The 18,444-nt window shown below is 40.4% G+C and overlaps 1 protein-coding gene across 6 annotated transcripts in view; it reads right to left on the minus strand.

Annotated features, from left to right (window-relative positions):
• The window catches only part of ZNF516 (zinc finger protein 516), a 169,405-nt gene that overhangs the window by 96,367 nt on the left and 54,594 nt on the right, over positions 1–18,444 (minus strand). The gene's annotated exons all lie outside the window — the stretch shown is intronic.

Here is an 18,444-nt window from a genome sequence, read left to right on the forward strand (position 1 = left end):
TATAGAACTCAGCAACAGGAATTAATAAAAATGACCAAAGGTCATCTGTAGCCTATCAATCACTGTATCATTTACAGTTCATATTACAGTAGAAAGGTACGAATGTTGTCAGTGTTGTACACTGGCTACTCAGATCTATCATGAATAATTGATAGAGGTTATCCATTTGAGTCCCAGCCTATTATTCAAAACTCTAATCCTGCCGTTCACCAACAGTAAAGAGCACTGCAGATGACGGATGGAGGGGCACTATAGGGAACTATTTTCAATGATGCAAGCAGTGATGAGGGAATGCAGGTTATCTGAAAACAAAAGCTGAATTTTTCTGAAACCGAAGGCACTACCCTTTGTGAAGCAGCAAAACAGCATTTCATGTCTACCTATTTTGCAAAAATTTGCTGTCAATAATAAAATACACCAGCTAAATCTGAACCTGAGGTTTCAGTTTTAAATCTCTTAAAAGCTTGGTTGTTTGAGTTGAAGGCTGGGAAGCGCATTTGCCTCACATTCCCTTATGTATTTTGCATTGAGCATCTAGTATGCATCTTACTAATAAAATGACTTTGACCTACAATCAAGGAATAAAGAGCCTTACTGTTACAGACCAAGGTTTTGATGTAACTTTTAAAGTAAGTAAATAATAAACCAGGAATAGCTATATTTACAAAGCACAGTGGATACCTGAGGAGCTAAGACTTGCAGCACAACCCACACTGTATTAACCCTAACATAGCCATTGTCCAAGTAACTTTCTCCATGACAGCATTAATTCCAACCGTAGCAAATGGCAGCATACCTCTGAAATCTGGAGCAAGTTTAATACACAAAATAAGAATCTACTACCTGCTAAAAGTCCTGCTAACTAAGCCTTGTAAGATAGGGCAATTTATTTACAGTTCACCGTGACTGAAGAACCACCATCTTGGACTCTCCAAGTCCATCCTGCAGGGTGCTAAAATTTCATCTTAGATTTAAGGTCAAGCTCACTGAGCTGCCGCTGTGTGGTTTACAATGTCAGAACAATCCTTTACTGCAATGATAGTAGAGCCTGAGACACGGAATGGGATTGTCTAAAAAACAGCAGCCCCACTGTTTACTCCTTACAGCAGCAGCTCAGCAGAAGCATTGGAACAAGCCAAAATACAGTTACATCCTTTGACAAGCACCACCTGAAACACCTTCCTTATCTTCACACATCGCAGGACCCCAGGACCCAACAGAAACGTAACATTTTTCCATTAAATGAGAGGCAAGTAGTCAAAAGAAAGACTTCTATGAAAATTCAGGGACACCAGAGCCTGCTTTTCATTCCCACTGCCGAAACACAAGGCCCTGTCTAGACACCAGCCTTAAGGCGCTCTCTTTGCATATAAGGCAAGCCAGGGTATACTGGAAGCGTGAGGATTGTCAAAAAACCTGTTTGGGCTTTGGCAAATTAGTAGTATATATTCTGTAGACAGCACAGTTCTTAGGCTTATGTCTGACAAGCAAAAAAATGCTACAGTCTTTTTGACAAACTTAAACCATCCTTGCCAAAAACTATCCTCTCTCCAGCTCACCCTGCTAGGAAACCAGGCTGAAGAAGGCTTTGTTCCAATCTCCACTTTTTCCTACCCAGAGATAAAACTCTGTTTATTTTGACTGAGTTTTGGAGCCTGCATACTTTGGTCTTGTGGACTCCAAGGTCAGTAACACTGGTTTTGTACCTGACTTCTTACAACCTCCCATTTATCACTTACACCAATTCCATGCTGCCACTTTTTGACTAGAAATGAATTAACATCCTGCCTGAACAGGACAGCAGCACCCACTCTTTCATGCTTCCTGTAAATAGCAGAATCAATCCCACTCCCATCTTCACTTTAAAACATTTTTCTCACACCAAGTTCTTGTACAACAGCTTGCATATAGTGGTCAGGATGTAGACACCTTACACATGTACAGTTGGTGGTTGCTTTTGATGGGTCAGATTCTCAGCTACTCCAGTCCTGAGGCTTATGGATACAGAATTCCAGGCAAGCGGATGAACCCGGTCTGAAACACCACTTTGGTGACAGGATAGTTGAAGAGACTGAACAGTTTTCACTAAGAAATTCACAGCTGAATTGGCTGAGCCCTTGGTACGGTGGCAGGGTGGGGAGAAGGGAAGACAGAAAGGGAAACAGATTTGATCGCACACAAATGATTTACCACTAACTTAACTCTGTTGCTTCCACATAATTCCTCAGCTAGTTACAAAGTCAAAAGGCCCATGCAATATTTGACATGGACAGGCAAATACAAACAGCAACATCTAGTGCATCAGTTGTGAAGATTGCCTTTGCCTTGCAACATCTGAGCAAAACGCAGTATCTAAAGGCCAAATCAACTTCCTAACGTTGGAAAAAACTAACTGCACTTAAAATGAAGCCTAGTAAAATTACTGCATAATCAGAAGGCAGTCATTTAGTAATATGTGACGATCGTGTATTTCTGGGTTTTTTTAGTTAGGGTTAGATCTGAAATATGAGCCTTATATGGAAAGAAGCTTTGATGATTGTCATTTATTTGGGAAAGCTTTTCCAGCCTTTTTTGTTCCATGCAAATGATCTGAACGTTTAAAGCATTTAAAGAATTTCATATCTAGGTACTAATAAAGAGATGTTATCTTTTCAATTTTTTATATTTTTATTAAGCTTTTAGTGAAAATGTGGCTTCTGAATTATAAGTGATTCAAAAATAATACATATACAAGCAAGAAGCCATTTTCACAGTCTGGCAAGCAACACATTTCCATAAATAACAAAACATACAGGGTCATAATATCAGCTGTTCAGAAATTTTTAAAAGTCTTAATGCCTCTAATTTTGCAGTAACTATTTGCCAGACTGTTTTTATTTATGGTTTGAAACTGAATTTAGAAATGCTTTTCCTGCACTTTAAACACTATGCTTCCAACTGACTGGCTTTCTCTCTGTTTTCTCTCTCAGCTTCTATGTATCTGTGTCCACACTGAGCGGATGATACTGGCCCAGAAGCTGGGCTTACAAAGGTTTGTGAACATCTGAACCTGCTTCCCATGCATTTGTACATGCAGACTGCATACACATGGGCTTATTTGTTTGCATACATGGTCAGCTGAGCTGCCCTTACCTGGCTGTTCAGATGCATAACATTAATTGCATTGTACATCAGCTTTAGGTAATTAAGACACAGCTGTATGTCTGAAAATAGTAACACGCAGTGGGAAATCCTGCTGGAAGATTCTGGTCATAAACACTTTCATAGTTCTCAGATACACCATTATCTACTCCTTATCTCTCTCTTTTGATCTCTATTTAAATTTTTCTTTTAGTTTTCCCTTGGGGACTTTAACAAGCATTCCACTTGAAAACGATCTTGTGACACTGTCACTCACCTTCTTTCTAATAGAAAAAATCATTTATCATATATATGTATATGTAAAATTCTGTGAAAATGGAAGCTGTTTCCTTAAAAGAACCAAGGAAAAAGGGGGAAAAAAAAGCCCAGCCAACAGTATTTTTAATCAACTGATTAAAAGAGCTGATGGACAAGAAAAGGTTGGGGTTTGTGGTGTTTTTTTTTCTTTTAAATTACATGCATTTCACTTATTTCTCCCTCCCAAAAAAACCCTGGCAATTTTTCCAGAAAAAGACTGGAAGCTCCTCTTCTGGGGTGGAACACCAACAGAAACACCACAACAAACACCAAAATTCTCCCAAATCTGCTCAATTAATCTTCTTCCACAAATGTAAATTACAAGTCATGTTAGCTTAGAAGCCGATTTCGACAGTCTCATCACCTCATAATTCAGGGTGACTAAAAAAAAAATTCCATGTTACATTTGTTCATGAAAATTATGAGACTATCTGTGTTACTTCTCATCTGAACATACAAACAAGTCACGTCTCGGACATCTTGAAAGAATGGCTTTTTTCATTTTGTTGTACTGGCGAGAGTGTTTAAAAATAAAGGGGAAAAAGGTTATACTGGTGATCATGAAAGCATGAGAAGTCAATGGGCACAAAGGCATACACAGAAATAAATACAGTAAAATAAAAATAAACATGTTTATCCAATCTGACTGCTTATCTGGCACCCCATAACCAGAGTACAGTATTAGTTTAAGAGCATAATCAAGTGATTTCTTCATTGTTTTCAGGAGTCCAGATACAGAAGACTCTATGAGAAGAGCTGTGATAACACATGTTAACCCCAGAAATTAAAGCAGAGAATATCCCTTTAATTGTGATGAGCCAAGATATTTTTTTCTTCCTTTTTTCTAACTGCCACTAACGTTATTTCTGGTCTTCTGCTTCAAGTGAGCACCAAGCTACTAGGGGATTTCCTAAGTGGGATTACCCACGTTTCTTCAGTTCCTGCTAGCTGCTTACAGTTGCACCTGTGACAATTGAACCGAGTTGGCTGTCAACAACCAGCAGCCAAAGGTGAGGAAATAGCAGAGATTTAAGCTCTCTCAGAAGCAAAGCACGTGGATGAAATGTACCCTCAGGGTGGGATTTCTTCTTTTGGCTGAAATTGGTAAGGACTTCCAATTCCTAAAAAAGAACAGAAAAGCTAGCCTAAAAACTTCCGCCTTTTTGTTAAAAGAATCTTGGTTTTCTGTTCAGCTTTTGCTGAGGTAGTTACAGTACAGAATATAATTAACCCCTGAGTAAGGGAAGAATGGGAAAATGGTTTTCCTTTTCTTCTCAGGAAAAGTCTTTTGGGGTGGGGGTGGGCGTCAAAACAGAACAGCACCACAAAGTAAAGAGAGGAGTAATTAAGCTTTCATAGAACATCTGTATTACATTTGCACATGCACTCACTTCCAGGGAAGAGACAGACATCAAAACTAATGGAGAACATCCCAACTCTCTGAATGTGGGAAGAATGCTGTAGCCTTCCCAGCTGCAGTCCCGAGACTGTAAAACAAGAGATCGGCAAAGGAGCCCATTTCTTCCCATATTGCTTTTACTGTTGTTTTTTGGCCAGGTATTGTTACAAAGTTCTTAAACAGATTCATCCTACTGCTCCATGTACGAGAGACTTATGTACACCAGGACTACTGGAAAACAACAGCTACAGAATAAGCTTCATCATCTTCTGGTTGTTAAGCACAGTAATTGGTTCCAGGGTCAACACTGTGATGCCACAACAAAGGGCTATAGCTTAAGGGTAAAGAATCAACAGCAGGAGTTAATGGAAGTTCTGTTACTATATAAATGTCCCCAAAATGAAAGAAAGGCAGGAAAAAAAATGTTCTGTATACACAAAACTGATCATAAATCCAACATGCAACCTTAGCTCTCAACAAGCTGTTAATTTCATTAAAGGAAAGAAACATAGCAAGTACTTTCAAGCATCTGTAACAAAAAACAACACGTTAAAATTTTGAAGCTGGTTTGACAAACAGTGCTTGCCATGGGTGTCAATTTATTTGTGTGAAAAAGATAAGCAAAAAAAGGTGTCTGGAATTACAGTATTATTCATAAAATACCCATTACTAGGGTATAGGCAACTTTGTTCAGAACTACTGATTGCTCTACTAAGCCTAAACATCTGGGGCAAGTTATGTATCTAGCTTTAGTGCCTTTGAAACATCATGCTATGTTTAAGCCAAGAGGTCCAGCCACACCAGTTTTAACAGTCATGTTTTCGAAGTCCAGCACTTTATCATTTTGAATCTTCCCATTCAATGACACTTCCGATAAAAATAAATATATTCTTTTTCCCCACACACCAGGAAAGTGAAACAGACATAGAAGAATTGCAAATACCTTCTTTCAAGGTATTTCTCCCAATGTATCAATTCTCTCCCAACACTCAAGCACTCAGATGAAAAGGCACAAAGGAATAATTCAGTCATCCTTGTGATATCCAAGGTAAAACATTAAGACATGCAACATATCAAAACGGAATCGCTCACTTGTACACTTCACTGTTATCATTTCCCCTTCTTCCCTTTTCAGTTTCTGATGTTCTCAGGATCCAAAAGAAACTTTTACCCGTTTTCCTTTCACCTGCTTTGCCACCATGCCCAGCTTTCAGCACTGGGACTGCTCATGCAGGGTTGTGGCAGGGGCACCATGTAACCTCCTGCCCTGATGCACTCTTACACCCCAGCCCAAACAGGATGACACTCAGCTACGGCACCTCCTTCCTCAGTGCTCCACTTTCTCTCCACATGCACTCTGCGGTCACTCATTTCCTTCCTTGAAACAATACTCATTTTTCGAGCACCAACTGCACCCGCACAGGCTGACTCCCCACAGCATGCCAGCCCTCCCTGGCACGGGCTGCTCCAGGCCTCAGCCGTCCTGCTGGCCCTTCTCCCACTAGTAAGCTAACACCATGACACCACTTAAGCAAACACAGCACGCTTACCTCCAGCTTACTTCCTTATGCCATTGATTCAGCTTTTTTCCAAGGCTGTTCCTCCTAAGGCTCCCATTTGCTACCATTCCTACATAAGCCACTGATGGTTTGCAGCCCTCAAGAGCCTGAATCCAGACTAAACCCTTCAAGACAAACTCTTCCACTGCTTCCCCTGATGCACAACTGCCTGATCATTGCAATGAGCTGGATCAAACGGCAATGCCCCCAGCCAGGTCCCACCTACCACCCCACAGCCCCCAGCTCTCGGCAGGGCCAGCCTGAATGCCCGGTTCGCCCACACCACCGCTGAGGTACGCTGGGAAATGGCACTTTGTCTCACTCTAAATTCAGACCCTCAACAAAAGAAATTTAGAGCAGTTATCTTACAATGTATATGCTGTGTGATACTTTTGATACTCTGCATCAGACCAAACATAATCAACATCAGAATGCAAATTCACAGACGGGGCAGTTTTTTCAGAAGACCACATTTCTGGCTTGCGCTTTTGCATGCCCCTGCTCCCCACTCCAGTGGGGATCTCTGGAAAGCTGTCAGCATCAGACGACTGCCTGGAAGTATCAATGAGCTTCCGGAAGAAGTTGTTTACATCATTTGGATGCATCTCTAATAATAAAACATCAGCTCTTTCCCATTTTTATGTATTAATCTATAGTGGTTACATACACTCACACACTTTCTGAATTTCTGTCTTGCCTTTCTCAAACCTTTTTCAGCTTGATGGAGTTTTTAATTACACTTTTGGCCCATTCCAACCTTCACCTCCCTTGGTATCATGTTTCTTTCCTTTTGGCTTCTGAAGGCTTCAAAGAAAGTTGCAAAACTGGAATTTGAGTAAATACTGTATAAAGAGTACTTTTTCCATGATGCCTTGGTTGACTGAACTCAGTATTTCAGCTTACTAAATATATCCGAAGAGGGTTTTTTAAAAAAATGTATCTTGCACTAATGTAACTGACCAAGAAGGGTCAATCTGGCAGAAAATGTTACTAGCACATAAAATTTCATTATGCATTAATAACACTTCATTTCCATTACAAGCCTTAATATTAGGCACTTGCATGCTGATAACACCAGGAATAAAAAAAGCTAACAACTTCACTTACAAAATAAAGTAAGTATGTTGGAATTAGAATATGTCACATCTGTATGAAAAAAACAACACTCTGCATTTCCACACAAATAACTGAACTGAGGCTTCCTTGTCAAACATACTTAGCACTACAGTAGGAAGTAGTTGATCCTCACTTACATGCACCCATTTTTCTGTCCCAAAACAATCCAAGTAAAGATTAATTTTTTCCTGTTACAACTTTACTTGCCATTCCGTGTTTCACTTTTTTTTAAGGCTTCTCCAGGCTTCAACAGTACTTAAGGTTAAGACGTTTCTGGGAAATTGCTGTGCATGTGGATACAGGCATGTGCAAGGACAAGAAACTTCTGCAAAGTATTATAAGGGGTTTACGATTAATGTGTTCCATGTGCAGTGTAAGCTGTACTTCCTGAATTCTCTTTTAAGGGAAGAGAAGGATCTATTTGCTTCGTTATCTAGTAAAAAAGGCTTTGCTACCTACTGAATAAAGGCTAAATCACAGAAAACTGAACACACCTTTGGTACAATGGTGCTACGTACCTAGCAAAAGATGGAAAAGGCAATGACCAAATGCAGCACCTGCTCCACTACCTTGGGGTACAGCAGAGATGGGAAGAGATGAAGTCTTTCACATCCCACTATCATCCTGATTCATTGCACTCAGTCTTTCACCATCACAACACTGGCATGCAACCTCTATTGTTAAAACACACAGAAAATGTTTCAATGAGGGGATAAAGAAAAAAGCCATTTAGACCTGAGGTTCACATTTCTGAAAGAAATCATATATTTCCCTTGTGGTTGTGCCCCACCCCCCCAAATATTTAGGTTTTGCTGACAACAGCTTGCCTCAAATGCTATTAAAGCAGTAAGACATCATAAGACATATGCTATCCTGAGATAACACACACCTCTGAAGTGCTGTTAGGTGTAGCTGATGCCTTGAACTGCCTGATGAATTTGTTATCTCAAAGAAACACAAGGTTTGGGTGTGTCTTATATTACAAACTAAACCCAAATTTAGTCTTAAGAGGAAAAAAAAATGAGTGATTTTGTATCCGAGAGAGAGATCTGACTTGGAGTAACTACCTCTAACTTACGGCTTGCAAAAAAAAGAATAAAATTACAGCTGTGGTATGACCAAAAAGTCATTTTAGTGGCTATGTATTTTTCTGTTATTTGAACTAACAGAGATAATGAAGTTTGAGATTACCAAACTGGAAAACACAGTTCTAAAAAGTAGGAGGGCAAATCTTCCCCCATGGGTTCTGTATGCACAAGGAGTATCTCATACTATAAAATCCATGTTAGGCAAGCACCCATATCCAAGTTACAATAAGCATCCATTGAGAGAGTACTTTTGTCTTTCACATGGACACTTTCTCAAAGTGATTCTGCACTTTAAAAGGATAGTGTTGGATTTTTGCCCTTAGCATTACTGAAGCGTAACCAAATCCATTAACAGAGTATCCACAAAAGACAGTTCTAAGACTTGCTCCTCCCCTAGTCTTATCCTGTGTAAAGTTTGCATACTACAGAACATTTCAGGATATGCAATTTACACTGGCATCAATTACTGAGAAGAAAGATTTCTCTATTCTTCTCTAACCTCAAGCCATTAGGTGCCATGTGGATCAACAAAGTAGTTAACAATGTCTCCAACCTGACTGCTCACATACTTAAAATCAAGCCAGCAGTTATGAGTATCACTGGATCAGGGCCAAAGCATTCAGCAATTTGCCAGTTCAAACCCATGCTGTCTATAAAGAAGGAAAACAAATTCACCATGAAAGTTAAGTTGCCTACACATTTACAAATCCATTCCAGCCACTGAAAATCATGTCTAGAGATGGGTCACAAAATATGGCACAGTAGCAGTCACACACCGACTGCAACAAGGATCCAAAAGTCTAATTCAAGAACTAGGGCATTAAAAATTATAATTAAAAACTCAAAAGTTTTCCTCCACAGTTTCCATAAAATTCACTATATGCTTTTCATCTCCCTAAAAATCCAGGCTTGCTGCTCATAAATCTTGTAGGCAATCAAAAGAAAACTGAGAGTAAAAAATTTACTGATGCTTCCATTGTAAAGGGTTCCCTTGAATGCAGCCAAGTTGCTCTTGACTTTTACTGGTATGCCTGGTACCACAGTCAGGCCCATTCAAGTTAAAGCAATCCAGTGCCCGGCATGAGACTACTGGGTTAAAAAGTAATAAAGTGAAGTCAAGTGAGACCTAGTAAAACTTGTATTTGTAAAATGCACCTGCAGAAAACAAATTATCTGCCAACACTAGGCTAAACCACGCATTATTTTTATACCCTGTGCTGCCCTGGGACTCCCCCAGGTTTCAGGTCCCACAGAATTTATCCCACCATATCCACTGAGAGCATCTACTGCCAAATCTAACCTGTTTAACAAAGAAAACCTGACTCTCAATTTAAGATGGATGAAGGGCAAACTGTGAACCATAATGTTAAAAGCAGCAAAAAGATTTAACATCAAAGACATCTACACAAGCCCCTCGTTAGCAGTCATTTACAGATCAGTAGAATCCCACTAAACACAGCCACAGCACTACTGAAATATTTGGAAATCAGATTGAAAACACTACCATTGCAATTTTCATTGCCTGACTCATTTTAGTAGCTGGGAGGAAGGGAGTCCTTGATCACTAATCAGAAACTGCTAGAAAATAAAATCACTACACAATACGATCTTATGACTGTGAATGTCACAAAGCAGTATTTCACACGCTATAGCCTGATGTAATAGAAACATCCAGTACTAAGAAATACCAGAATTGCTAAACTGGCTTTAACAAGGCAGCAAGGCCAGGGTAGGTGTCAAGAAGTGAGGATTTTGAGAAAGCTGAGTTACTGTGCAGCTGGATTCCCAAGTGCATGCCCCTATATGCAGATGTTTATAATACTTGCTGAAGAGCTAAAAGCCTACTATGAAAACTGAACCCCTGCACAACTGACTTAAACATAAAGGGGTATTTTTGAATGCACAAACTGAAACCAGGATGGCTAATAGCTTTCCACCCCCTTGGAAATATTTTTTTTAAAATGCCTGTGCTTGGTAAGCATGGAATGGAGATTGTCAATTCAGGAAGGACTAAACATAGACACAAAAAATCCTTAGAAGCAGCTGTTACAACATTTCCAAATGCTGTGGAAGAAGTATGAAAAACTACATCTTGCTTTGGGCAGCTTACATACGTTTCACAGCAAAGCTCATCCTACTATTACCTACCTCTAAGAAAACACAACCACTTCCTTCTTTCTAACAGGTAAAATAAAGGCTGGGTAAACTTATCTCTTCCTTAACATCTTGGTACAGACTTTCTTCCAAGCTGAGACGTGCTTTGCTTTGGTTGCTTGTACCACAGACCTACAGCTACAATAAACTGTCTAAACAATACTTTTGTCTAATTGTGTCTCCTGTTATTGCATATAGTAACTTGCAAAAAAGGAACACTAAGAATTAAAGCTAAACATAGTAGAAGTATCTTTGACATACTGTATCAAAACGCCTGGCACAAAATTATTCAGTAAGTAAACAAGACCCCCACTGAAAAGTTTGCAAGGAATAAAAGCAGTGCAACAGCTGGATTAGTAACTTCAAAATGCTGCAAAATAACTTCTCTTTGAGCAACAACAAAGGCCATCTCTGTTGTGAGAAGTCATTCATCTACTAAAGTACCTCAAGCTCAGCCAGCAAGCCTTAGTTCTGACTCGAGCTGACTGCATGTTATCTGTTCCTCATCACCCTGCCCCGTTAAGAGAGGAACTTGAATTACTGTTTAATACTCTTGCTGGCCACCCACATTACATGAGACTGAGTAAAACAGGACCTAGTAACGCAGAGCATGGTAATCGGGAACAGAGTGGAAATTACCCAAGGTGCCTACGGGGCAATCATTAAACATTCCTTAGGTGGTATGATGTCAGGGTAACATACAGCATTAAAGGGTACAGACCGCATTATCTCAAAGCACTGCTGCCTTATTCCAGTCAAATACTTTTTGCATGAGCTTCCTGAAGCACAGCTCCCACTATCAGCCTGAAATAAAGAAGGCTCAAGTAACATCACGTGTGAGGTGCATGTGCCAAGGGCAGTTTTAACCACACCGTTCCATGTTCTATGGCTCTTCTGTCTTCCTCTCCCCTTGATACACACTTCAGTGATTCCAGCTGCCAGAATTTTTCTTGTTACCCATTTCCTCGGGACCATCAGTGTAATTTCTCTTTTGTTCTGTTCCCTCAGTTCTTCCTCCCATTCATGTTAACCCACAGTTAAACAAAAGCAAAAAGCTATTGCTAATGGCAGCACCACAGGAATATATATACTCACATGTAAGAGAGAGATCCTCTGCAGTCCTGAGGAGCATACAAGAGTTCAAAGGGGAGGGAAGATAACAAAGTGCCACTGTGGTCAAAAACGATGCTCCAACCTGCAGTTCTTTGCAGAGAAACTTCAGATCATGAGAAAATACCACATCACAAGTGGCTTTGCTACCCACATCAGGATTGGTCTATATGCCTTACAGCAAGGCAGATATAAAAGAGAAATTTCTGAATGGCATCATTAGACGCGTTCAAACTAGGTAATTGATCTAGTCCTGATCCCCCAAATTTTGTTTAAGGAACAGTTTGAACTTTCTGAAGTCCCAAACAAGATCTAATGGATCTTAAGTACAGGGTCCTTGCCTCTGCCTAACTTCTACGATCTGAATCATCAACTTGCTGTATTTTAAAGTCCAGCATTAATCCCGCTGGTGTTAACAAGCAAAACAATTAGTTTGGGTAGTAAATTTGAGGGGGTTTTATATCCCAACAGCCACTCCTCGGCAATGCTAAAATTAACTGGTAAAGTGTGCAATCACAGTGTAACATTTTTATCTTTGTGGTACGGATCTAATCGAAGCCACCAAGACATCGTTCTTCCTTGAAACTGCCTCATTTCTTGGAAGCTTGATGCAGTAGTTACCAATTGTCCAGCACTCAGACATTCTCCAATTTATTGTATGCTTATTCTGCAAAACAAACATGCTAAGTAACTTCAACATACTTAAGACTGTGCATACAGAACAAGATCTTCATTTAACGTAAAATGCCCCAACAGCACTGCCTTCAGTGGCACGATACTGTGGGATTTACAGTAAAGTGAGTCTGGCACGAGAAGCATCTAAAGTGTAGTTATTTGATTAAGATATATAGTAAGAATGTTTGATTTTTAAATAGTGGAGAGGACTTGCCTTGCACACAGAGGAACCATTTCTTCATATGAAACAGAACAATGAAATCCTGGTACTGGATACTGGCAGCTATGTTTCATGCAATCACTTTGGCAGCAGAAAAAACATTTACTAGGACTATCTTCTTCTCTTCTTTGGAGTTACTATACGTTTTTATTTTTCTATTTTCACTTACTTAACTGTTTTACTCTTACTGTTCTACTCCTCCCCCAAATTACAGCCTTGCCATTTTACTGGAAACCTAAAGCAACTCTGGACAGTTTTTACTTTTATCTTAAATCAAAAGCCTTACAAAAGTAGGCACTTTCTGTTAAAGTTCCAGCTCTTGGATTTGTTGTAATTTATAACTGAGCAAAACAAAGTCCAAAGTTATGCTTCATAAATCCCCTCCTACTCTTCTTTCACAAAACTTCCTAATGTTGTTACGTTTCTGTTCAAACATTCCAATTTACATATGGGATTTTCTTCTAACAGGCCTAGGATAAATGGAATGTGTTACGTTCCCCTGTTTGTATAATGTGTAAGCAATTCACAGGCAGCAGTCTCTTCTTCAATTTACTAATAAAGACACTAAATCAGTGTCTGGCTGTGAATTTCTGAAGAGTTTTTAAAATGTAACAAATGCAAACAAAGAGCTCCAAAAACAGGCACTGCCTTTTTTTTTTTTTTTTTTTTTTTTGGCTTAACTTAAAACTAAGGAAGGATCTAGGAGTTCGGTCAATTAGCAGATTGCTAACAAGCCAGCGGGTCCCCTGGCTGGTGTGGACAATGACAATGCAAGCTCCTTTGCTGTCTCCCACTGGTGTGACTACTCCAGATTTGGTTTTCACATGGAAATCCTGTTGGAGTTACCAGCCTCTGAGTGTGGGGCATCACAAGGCCTCACGGCTTCAGTGCAGGACACCTAGCACCCTGGCACTGCCTTGGAGGGTTGGAACCCAACACCATCCCACAGCTCTTGTCAGCCTTCCCTCCTCTGTGAAACTTCATCGCACAGCACAGCTCCCCTCACCAAGGTCCTTCTCTCTGTCCTCCTCTATTCCCCTTTTTTCTCCTCCCTGCACCCTACTCCATCTCTTGTCTCGCCCCTTCAGGGAGTTCATCTTCTCCTGAGCAAGTCCCACCACACCACCACCAACACAAACCAAATGCAGCCACACACCAGTTTTGCATTCATTGTTTGGGTTGTTTGTAGGTTTTTTTTTTGTATTCTGTGCAATCCTGCCTCTTGTGCCAACCTCATCTAGCCAGACTATGAGCTCCCAGGGCCTAAAGCTATGTCTGTATGGGGCCTAGTGTGCCATTTCTCACTCACCATCAGCCCCTTCCCACATTAGCCAGCCTAATAAAAACAGCATGTGTTGAGTAAGGGTGAATCAGTCCCTCCTTAAAGCATTTCAAAAATCCAGGAGTCCAACAGAATGAAGAAAAAAAAAAAAAAAAAGAAAAGGGAGAGAAGAGGCAAGAGATACAGGAAACAAAATGGGCAAGATGGTTTTCACTGGAAGTGGCATTCCAAGGTGCAGCACCCTCTCCTTTCCCTGCCATGCTACCCTGACAAGGTCAGGCTAGAAGTAGCATTCCTCTCCTTTATTCCTATATAACACTCCTTTTCTTTTTCTTCCCCTGCCTAGATTACTTTCAACATTTACTTTCTGCCCTATCTGGCGCTTACATGCAAAGAGAAGTACCTTCATGGCACTCCCTTACTGATGGGGCTCAGCAAAGGCCTGTGATATACCCCAAGTGGTACTTAAATCGTTTTTACTTCTTCATCTTCCCACCTGCCAGCAGCAGTTACAGCCTCAAAAATTATACTTCCTTTTTCATTTCAGGACTGGAATAGTTCATAGTGCCTAATGCAACAAACTGTAACACCATCACTGCTAAACACAGCATGGCAACGAAAGGGACCCACACCAAGCCGTAAAAATACTCATCACCAAATTCAGCATGCAGGCTGAATTATTACTTTGGCGTACCTAAAACTAAATTTTAGTTGAGAAGCTGGAAGATTTAAAAAAAAAAACCAAAAAACCAAAAAAAAAAAAAAACCACACACAACACAATCCTGTTTTCCCTCCCTCTTTTATCAACCTCTACTCCCTCAGTCATACTTCCAGGGTACTTTTTAGCTAAAAATGAGAATCACACACACCCCAAGAAAAAGCCTCAAGCTGGGGAAATGCTGAGCAACAACTCACAGGTGCTTCAAACAGAGCTGGATGCAACTCAGTGGAAATCCAGGTACAGTTTGCTAGTGGCTTGATGCCAAATAAAAATGAAGATTCATCTGAGGCAGGAACACCTCAGGAATGTTCAGACTCTGCTCCTAACAGCAAATGTGCTCTGAGCTACCACTTCCCACATGGCTGTCACACAAAGCACATACACCATACACATATATCTCTGTATGTAAGGTATCACACATTACACCATGTGTGATTCTAGAAAACTAATTTTTACCCTCCTCCCAACAAGATGGAAAGAACTTTGTAACCAGCTAGCTTACGTCCTAGCAGCTCATAAGCAAGGTTTGCAAACACTACCCCCGTGCCTGAGAAATCATGTTACTGTACATAGACAGCAGTGACAAATTACCTATGCGTTAGGAGCAAAGAAGTGTCTACCCTAGAGGCTCTCAACCCCATTTCACATGTAAAGTGCAACTCTTGCTCTTCTTCAAATGAGCCCTACCAGTGCTACCCAGACCCTTTCACCCTCAGCCCCAACATCTGTTGGCCCCCTGTGACTACAGAGGTGCACTGCCAGTTTCCCTGCTGCAAGACACTGTGCATCAACAGGACTACTCAGTTTATTCCGAATTAAACACACAAAAATGTACTTTCATCTGAGTCAAGGCCACAACAGTCAACCATGCTTGGTAGTCTCAAGGCCCTTTTCTGACCCGGCATAACATAGTAATGTGTCAATGAGGGGAAAACCAGTAAAAATAAGAAGGGGGGGGGGGGGGGGCGGGAAAACAAACCCACAAACTCACTCAGATATTATATAACCTTACGAGCAGCACAAGATTTTCCTGACCGTAACCTGAGTCAAAACAATACCACAGAAGGCACGTAGGAACAGGAACAGAGGGCTGCTTCCCACCTCTGCTGCAGAGGTATGCTGTCCGTGGGGCTGGAGCATGGCTTTTGATGGAAAAGCTTCACCTGCAAGAATATCTACAAAAAGCTGCAGCAGAGGATAGCAAACCACAGCACTTCTAGGACAAAATGTGCTTCAAAGCCATACCAGAACACCTGATTTTAGCAGGGGTGTGCATGAGGGCAGAATCTGGCCTACATTCTGTACACCTTAAGTTTCTGTCTGTAGTGGAGGGAAAGAAAGCCTCTCAAGTTAAAGCAGCAGTCTACAGAAGCGTAAAACTAATCCTACAGCTTGCTGGATATCAGTCCCTTAGAAGACAATATAAAGGCAGTGTTAGTAAATCTGCATACCAAAAAGAGAAAACTGAGAAACTTAAGTCTTGAAAATTGACCTATGAAAGTCCCTAAAAAAAAAAAAAAAAAGCCAACCAACGCCAACTCTCTCGAATCCAAAAAATCTTTGTCATGTGTAAAAAACGTTCACTTCATTGACACAATGATTTTACTTAAATAAACTCTAAGAAGCAAGGGTAACATGTCTCTTGGTTGTAAGGTAAAAATGTTGCTTATTAGCCAGTTAAATACTTGATGAGCTCTTCAGCTGTGATGTTAGCAAATATAAAACGCAACAGCCACCCTCTAAGCCCACCAATACAAACACACTCCTTTTCCAGGATATGCCTTTATTTAGGCCCATCAGTCTGCTGCTGCTTTACAGTTAAAGAAGGACCAATTTGGCACCTAAACAAACAAGTTTCCAGGTGTTGACTAGTGACACTGGCTAACCCAGTCACCTTCATTCCTGTAAGAGAAACTGCTGTGTGACTTTCAACTCTCATCTTCCACTCCTATAACAAGAGCTCAAAGCTTGAGTTGAGGCAAGAAGCAGGATGGGTAAAGAGATGAGATGGCTCCTCTTCTTAGAAATAAAGTGCTTAGTACAGACAGTGCGTAAGAACAGCTTTCCTATTTGAACATCAAGCGAAAAAGTTCTGTGTTTTCAGCCCGTCTCCAGAAAGACTGTTTTCTATCACAGCAGTTTCTATAAGGGCTCTGTACATTACAATGGTAAAACATGGCAGCCCCATTTAACTCCAGACAAATCTGCAGTTTTATCACTACATCTTGTGTCAACCACACCGAGGTGTTTCGGGCGGCAGCTGATGGATTTTCACACAACGTTAAGTATGTATGCTCCCATAAAGAACTCTGTTTAAGTGTCCCAAAATCCAACAGCAGATGGGAAAGCCACATTTTGAGTCTTTTAATTGGGCAAGTAATCACAGTGAAAATGTTTAAGTCAGCTTGTCGCTAGGCCTTTTTGGAATTGTGGTTTATGGAAAGGGCAAGAAAGTATTAAAAAAAAAAAAGGGGAGTTCTTGGTTTAATTTACATTTCTGTTCTAGTGTGCACCCAATTTGTCCACTGGGGACTTGATCCAAGTTGTAGCAAAATCAAGTTTAGGACCGTTCTTGTAAGTTTAAGGACAAACAGATGGGGTTAATTTTTTACAATTTCAATCCTTTGGAGCTCACTTCACTCTATGCCTTACATTTTGAAAGTTATATTGCCAAGCAGTGTTGGCCCCAACTTCAGTTGTCCTAAAGACATGGGACTTTCAAGAAAAAAGTACAATGACAGAAAAAAAATAAATGTAACTAACATTGCTTCAAAACTTTATGAAAAACATGTAACGATACACAATTCTGGAAAATGTTGCTTTGCTGCTGTGGGGTCTGTAGCCAGGAGAAAGCACAACATTATGTAAAATCCTGAAAGAACACAGCTAATTGAATAAACCCGCCCTCTTCCAGAATGGTGCAGATTACTTCATCTGTGACCGTCTTGAAAATGTGTTTAACTCTACAGATAACTATGTTCTTCACAACAAAAGGAATGAAAATGAGAGGACAATGTTATTGTTCACCAAACAGAAAACAAAAAATCCGTGCAAGGCTAGTAAGGAAAGAATGGTTAATCTCACATTTCTAAAAGGGTATTATAAACAAAGAATGGTGAACAACAAAAATAAAATATAAAAAAAAAAGGATACAAAAGTGCTTAATGGTGTTCTTTTAAATATTTACTTTGCTGCTATTTGGAGAATAATTTGTTCCATTTAGTAGTGTTGGACTCAAAGGACTGCATTAATCCAGAGAGATTAATTATAGCCTTTGGAGTTATAAACACAATTTGGAAAGTGAAGCAGAGAAGAGGAGAGAGACACCTCTCACGCTGGCAATTAACAACTTCACATGCTTCAGGGCTGCACCACACAGTCTGTGCCCCTACTACACCTGCACGCTACAAGCAGAACAGTGTACAGGACACCCCGAAACTGGGGAAAAAAAGCCAGAGACATCCAGGGAAGACATTACCCTACCCTACAGTGTTGCTATAGGCAACTAAAATCCTTCTCAGGTGTCATTCACCAAAATACAAGTCCACTTGCACCTTATGAAGATGTCCTCTGATCTTGCTTTTATTACCTGCACCAGAAACAAAAAGTCATCATGTCGAGACAAGCAGCAGTGCTCAGCAGACACGGGACCCCATCTGCACTGCCTTTAAACCTCTCATG

The sequence above is a fragment of the Falco punctatus genome (genome assembly GCF_963210335.1).
Source record: "Falco punctatus genome assembly, chromosome: 3".
NCBI lineage: Eukaryota > Metazoa > Chordata > Aves > Falconiformes > Falconidae > Falco > Falco punctatus.